This window comes from Anomaloglossus baeobatrachus, chromosome 8 (assembly GCF_048569485.1).
Source record: "Anomaloglossus baeobatrachus isolate aAnoBae1 chromosome 8, aAnoBae1.hap1, whole genome shotgun sequence".
NCBI classification, from domain to species: domain Eukaryota; kingdom Metazoa; phylum Chordata; class Amphibia; order Anura; family Aromobatidae; genus Anomaloglossus; species Anomaloglossus baeobatrachus.
In genome coordinates, this window is record NC_134360.1 from 68,004,138 (window position 1) to 68,010,668 (window position 6,531).

Sequence of the window (6,531 nt, forward strand, 5' to 3'; positions counted from 1 at the left end):
TCCCTCACTAGGAAACATACAGCCAACCAGAAACCCTAGTCACCCCCCCTTAGGGAAAGACAGACACACCAGTGGGCGTGACCAGGTGGTTTGGACACGCCCACCCAGGGGTCTAGACAGCTCGGGGTGGGAAAGCAGTCAGATTAGTCTGAAGTTGAGTTTGGAGAGGAGTGTGGGCTGGAGCTAAGTGTAGCTCCAGCAGGAAGTTCAAGTTGACGGTACCAGGGTAGGAGCCCTGGTGCCACTGGCTAGGAGGCAAACGGTGGTCTCCGGCAGCAGGAGACGGGAAGACGGCTCGGTGGAACCGAGGTGGACCGGGACAGGGTTGTAGCCCGCCAGTATCGACACGGTGAACCAACCCGAAAACCGGAGCACAAAGGGGTGTACTCGGACCCTGAAGCCAGGACCGGAACCAACTGGAACTGGTTAATTAACCAATTGAGGCCAGGACTAGAGGTCCTGTCCCACCCAAAGTCCCTCATAGAAGACAACAGCCCACTGATTAGGGATAAGAGTTCACCGCCAGGGCCCATAGATCCCACGGGCCAGCGTCTGCGGGCACGGCTCCTTAGGCCACATCCAGCCGGGAGCGTACTCCTGAGTTTCACACTAGGAAAGTCCACCTTACACAAAGCAGTGCAGGAAAAGGATAGAGACCACCACCCAGGTGGGGGACCCGAACGCGACCGGCCACGGCACCGGCCACCATCACCTTGGTTTACCAGAGACTTGTGTGTTTTACTAACAGTGAGTACACCAACATCCCCTGCGGTCGCCATCCCCTGCTTCGAGCCACCGGGACCCGGGGCCACCATCCCTGCCCACGGAGGGGTTAATAACTTGCTGCACAACATCCCCCTCGGGTGCCCCGTAACAGCAGCGGTGGTGTCCCACCTCACCACACACAGTGGGTGGCGTCACAAACTTATTACGGCATAGCCCGTACATCTACGTCACCCCCCTTTTTATTTGGCGTGTTCGCGAGACCCCCGGGTCCGGAGACCCTCGAGCCACCACCCCTGAAGGCCCGGACCCGAGCAGTGCCGGCTGCTGGCACAGGGGCAGCACACATACACAGAACACTTTTGGGGGAGAGAGGTCAGATCCCCTCTTCCCTCCAACCCAGGAGCATTCACCTCTTTATGCCCGTATTCCCTGCCCAACCCTCCCTGTATAACGCTATTTAATAATATGAATGTTTGAAAAAAAGGATTTATGAACTCCACTGTTTTTTTGCTAATTAAGCCTTGACTAGTTCCAGGGACATTGTTTCCCCAGACTAGTTGGCCCTCTTTCCATATTATCACACCCCTGTGGGAGTGATAACATGATTTCCCGCATCATCGCAGCTCCTGGAAATCTTGCGCATGCGCTCGACTTTGTTCAGTCACATTGAACCTCTGAAGCCTGGTGTACATGTCCCAGCCTCAGAGAGGCGCACTGTGCATGATCGGAAGCGACGATCATTTGCCAAACTTTCAATTATTAGTTTTGCTCTGAAAATTCCACTCCTGGTTTTGTGACACCAGCAGATGCAAAACACTGACCAAATACTGATGTGTGAATAACTTTACTTTTACTAAATAAACGAGGTTTTAATTTATATGCAAATTGACCTTAAAGGGATTATCCAGTCTTCTGATAAAAGGGTATATTCATTCTACATAACTGCAGACTTCTGAACCCTTCCACTGTGCATAATGCAAGCAGTCAAGATTCTCCACTGTTGCCAGTGAAAATGGGTAGTAACGTGACTGCAAGTATGCAATTTGCATACTTGCTGTCACATTCAGACTATGCGTGCCCCGCCTTGCACAATTCACTTTTATTGAGTATGGAATTTTGCAACTCACATACTTGTAGTCACGTGATCATTCACTCTCACTGGAAATACCGAAAAATCCTGATAGTGTGTGGTGGATGCACTGTAAGGATTCAGAAGTCTGCAGTCACGTGATCATTCACTCTCACTGGAAATTCTGAAGAATCCTGACAGTGTGCGGTGGATACGCTCACAGTACAGGGATAATACACACAGTGATGTCACAGTACAAGGAACACACACAGTGGTATCACAGCACAGGGATAATACACACAGTGATGTCACAGCACAGGAATATAACACAGACCGTGATGTCACAGCACAGGGATATAACATACACAGTGATATCACAGCACAGGGATGTAACACACAAAGTGATGTCACAGTACAGGGATAATACACACAGTGATGTCAATGCACAGGAATATAATACACACAGTGATTTCACAGTACAGGGAAATAACACACAGTGATGTCACAGTACAAGGATATAAAACACACAGTGATGTCACAGCACAAGGATATAACACACACAGTGATGTCACAGTACAAGGATATAAAACACACAGTGATGTCACAGCACAGGGATAATACACACAGTGATGTCACAGTACAGGGATAATACACACAGTGATGTCACAGCACAGGGATCATATACACAGTGATGTCACAGTACAAGGATATAAAACACACAGTGATGTCTCAGCACAAGGATATAACACACACAGTGATGTCACAGTACAAGTATATAAAACACACAGTGATGTCACAGCACAGGGATAATACACACAGTGATGTCACAGCACAGGGATAATACACACAGTGATGTCACAGCACAGGGATCATATACACAGTGATGTCACAGTACAGGGGTAATATACACAGTGATGTCACAGTACGGGGATAATACACACAGTGATGTCACAGTACAGGGGTAATATACACAGTGATGTCACAGTACGGAGATAATACACACAGTGATGTCACAGTACAGGGATCATATACACAGTGATGTCACAGTTTCTTTCTGTAGTGTTACAGGCAGACATTTGCACATAATACTCACCTGCTCCTGTGCTGTGAGAGATGTTAGTGGCTCCCCTCTCTGCTGCACTTCCTGTCCTGGCTGTGTTGAGATCCTGTGCTCTGCTTTTTCTTTCTGGTTCTTCCGCTCTCTGTTTCTTGTTGCTTGCTTAGCTCTCTCCTTGCGCTGCTTATTCTGCTCTTTTGTTTCTCCTTGCTCAGGTTTCTGCTCCTTCTCAGCACTATTTTATTTTTAAGAAAATGTTTCTTCCGTGCTGTACTGAAGAAGTGTGTCGCCCAGGGATAGGGGGTACTCAGATCCTGGCCAAGGGGTCGCTTCTGAAGGTATCACGGTGGCGTGACCAGGTCTGTGATCCCAGGCACCACAACAAAAGGGGCATTTTATACAGGGGTGATTTGGTAGTCTATGTTCCGTGACGCCTCCCGTGGTGTGCGGTGAGGTAATGGAGCACCGCCGCTGCCGGTCACAGGATCCCAGGGATGGTAATGGGCAGCAAGGTGGTGATTTTCCCTCCACGGGTAGGGTGTTGATGTCCCGGGACACCGGTGTGATGGATTGAGGATTAATGGGTGCAGTCCACGTCTTGGACCGGGTGGTGCAGGAGTACTCACAGTATAAGGCAATAACTGACACGAGTCCAAGAATTAACCAAGTTGCTGGTAACTGGTGCCCACGGCTGCTGTGAAGATGGGTCCCACACCCATGAGTGTAATTCGGGTGTTTTTCTCCTGCCTGGTGTCTGTGTCTGCTCCGTACACAGGAAGCGGCTGGCCTATTCCTGAGGCCCTCACTGCCACTTCTCCTAGCCCCACGCAGGGGCTGCTTCCAGCCCTCTCTCCTCCTGCAGACTGACTGAAACTACACTCTGCTCTCCCCAAGCTCCTCTATCCCCCTCACGTTTTCCTGAGGAGGGGGCGAGTGGGGCCTGATTGGCTGGTGTGTATTGGTGTGGGAAACTCCCCAAGGTAGAGTGAGATCTGCACCAAAAAGATGGATGCAGATCTCTGTGACACCCTGGTTTTGCCAGGGTGTCACAGAAGCTCCGCCCCCTCTCCTGATTGGCTGTTTTCTTGTCATCTCTCACAGCTTTCTGACTTGAAGAAGACGCTGCCTGGCCACTCCCTACATTTTAGCAGAGGCCGCAGTGTGTGATGTTTTTACTTCAGTTCTAGTGTAGGGACCTACAGACATGAGGTCCCGTGACGAGGGTGTAGGCTTACGTTTTATGGCCATAAATACCAACAAAAACCTCATATTTTTTTGTTTGTACAGGATACAGCCAGGCCCCTTTCTGTTGGGCCTTGCATTGTAGAGTGTCTGTCCGTGCATGATATACAGTGGGGTACGGCTTGGCAGCCCGCCTGATCTAATAGAAGGGCGTCACCTAATAGGCTGCGGGTTTGTGACTGTGCCATCTGCATGTGAACAGCGCTCTATGCAAGCCATTAGTGTGCAGTTTTATCATCTAGCATTCACCTCCCCTCCATTCCATGGAGGTGTGTGTGTGATCTGCTTCTCCTGCACCTGTGACGCTTCCACATTAGTGGGGTTTAGCTGTATCCTGGTAGAGCATTAACTTTTGGCCTGGGCGATGTACACACTGCAGCCCAACTTCCTGTGAGTAATACTTAATTTTTGGAGGGCATTGTCCTCTTTTTGTTGCTATTTTTATATTCAGTTCTGACCACCCGAAGGGGCGAGGTCCAGTGCGGCCAAATGAGTCATCATGATTTAAACAAAAAAAAGTGGAATCCATTCTGTTGATGCTAAAAGATATGTCAATTAATTAGGAGGCGTCCAAAGCCCTATTCATCAGGCTAGAGTACAACATGGCAGTTTTAATAAAATGGAGACTAAGGGGGAGATTTAGTAAGGGTTTTTTTTAACAGAAATCTGGTGTAAAGACCTTAAAGAGAACCAACCAACAGGATTTTGTGATATGAACTAAAAGCAGTGGCATACAGTCAGTAAGATGCTGAATCCAGGCATACCTGTTATAGAAAGATGCGATGCTTGGCTGATGAAATATCTTTAATCGAAGTTACAGAAACGCCCTGCACTTTGATTGTGTGCAGCGGGGACGGGGCCTTTGTGAGTCGGGTCCTTGACGTTTATTCCTCCCCCGGCGTTTTCCTGGCTTTCCCCCTTTCTTTATTTGAATATCGTGCCACCATTGCTGCTTTTGATGGCAGCACGTGCGCATTGCCACAGTTATTCTGTCTTCATTAAAATGGTGCCAGAGTCTGCGCATGCATGTACCATGATCTCCAGCGCCATTTTATTGAAGACACTGCAGTGAAGACTATGAGAGTCATCAGCGTGTGTGCAATTTATCTATTTTTTTACATCTGTGCGTGCGCCCCTGCTGCTCATGGTGTTCCCCACAGTGTCTTCAATAAAATGGAGCCAAAAGAAAAAAAAAAAGATTCTTCTGCCATAAAGATTTGTTTAGTGGGACTTAATCTGTTAAAACTTAACCCCTTCATCCCCGGGCGATTTTCCATTTTTCCATTTTTGTTATTTGCTCCCCTTCTTCCGAGAGCCGTAACTTTTTTATTTTTCTGTCAATCTTGCCATATGAGAAGGTAGGGGCAAACCCAAACTGTAAAGTTCGGGGTCTGTACCGAACACATGATGTTTGTGCACACGACCCCGAACACGAGCTTTCCTGGGACGTTCGTGTTATAGTTCGAGTCCAGTTGGGGTCAGGGGCTGTATAAAAAAGCACGTTATTAAAAACATTCTGATCATACTTACAGGTCCCGCGACGCGTCCTGCAGACTCTGTCTCCCGCTGCTTCTGCCTCCGCTTCCGATCATTGCTGTGCTGCCCGGTAACCAGCACGGAGTTACAGGACCTTCCGTGATGTCATACCCATGTGACCAGTCACGTGTAAATGTTGTATTACCTCATTGGCTACAGACTGGTCACGTGAGTATGACGTCATCAAAGGTCCTTGTGTGCCGTAATGCGAGAGTCGCGTCGCAACTCGGCACACAATCTCCCTACAGCAGCGGGTCAGATGCATTTATTTCCATGCAGCTGAGTTGCTACTGTCCTGAGTGGGGAGATGCAATGTGAGACGCAAGTTCAATCATCCCCTCATTGTCAGCTCTGCTACAGCGCTCTGTGCACAGTGATCTAGCAGAGCTGACCTGGGCCTCTTTGCTTCTCACTCTGTATAGACTGTGTCTGTGCACAGTGATGAAGCAGAGTTGACATTGCCGTTCCTGTGGATTACGTCGGACTAAGGATCTTTTAATAATACATTTTTTTTGTTTTATTTCTAATAAAAAGGTTTTTCTATGTGTTGTGTTTTTTTTACTGTTTCCTAGAAATTCATGGTGGCTATGCCTAATTTGTCATGACACCATGAACTTCGGGCTTACTACCATCTGAGAATACAAAGCTGGTATTAACCCCTTTATTACCTAGCGAGCCACCCGGCACCAGAGCCGCTGGCCAAGTCGGGTAACGTGCCTGGAAATGGTGCTAATAAACAATGCCAAGAATCCCAGTCCCCAGCTGCCTGGCTTTACCTGACTGGCAATCAAAATACGGCAAGAGCCCACGCATTTTTTTTAAATTATTTTTTTAAATAAAAAAAATAATGGGTTTCCCTGTATTTTGATTGCCAGCCAAGGTAAATCAGGCAGATGGGATT

General features: G+C 48.2%; 1 protein-coding gene across 1 annotated transcript in view; it reads right to left on the reverse strand.

The window, feature by feature from the left end:
* The window catches only part of MUSTN1 (musculoskeletal, embryonic nuclear protein 1), a 42,969-nt gene extending 39,989 nt beyond the window's left edge, over nt 1-2,980 (reverse strand). The window contains exon 1 of the mRNA XM_075321766.1: nt 2,889-2,980. The gene's annotated coding sequence lies outside the window, so the exon portion shown is untranslated. The remainder of the gene's footprint in view (nt 1-2,888) is intronic.
* Nucleotides 2,981-6,531: the final 3,551 nt, after the last annotated feature.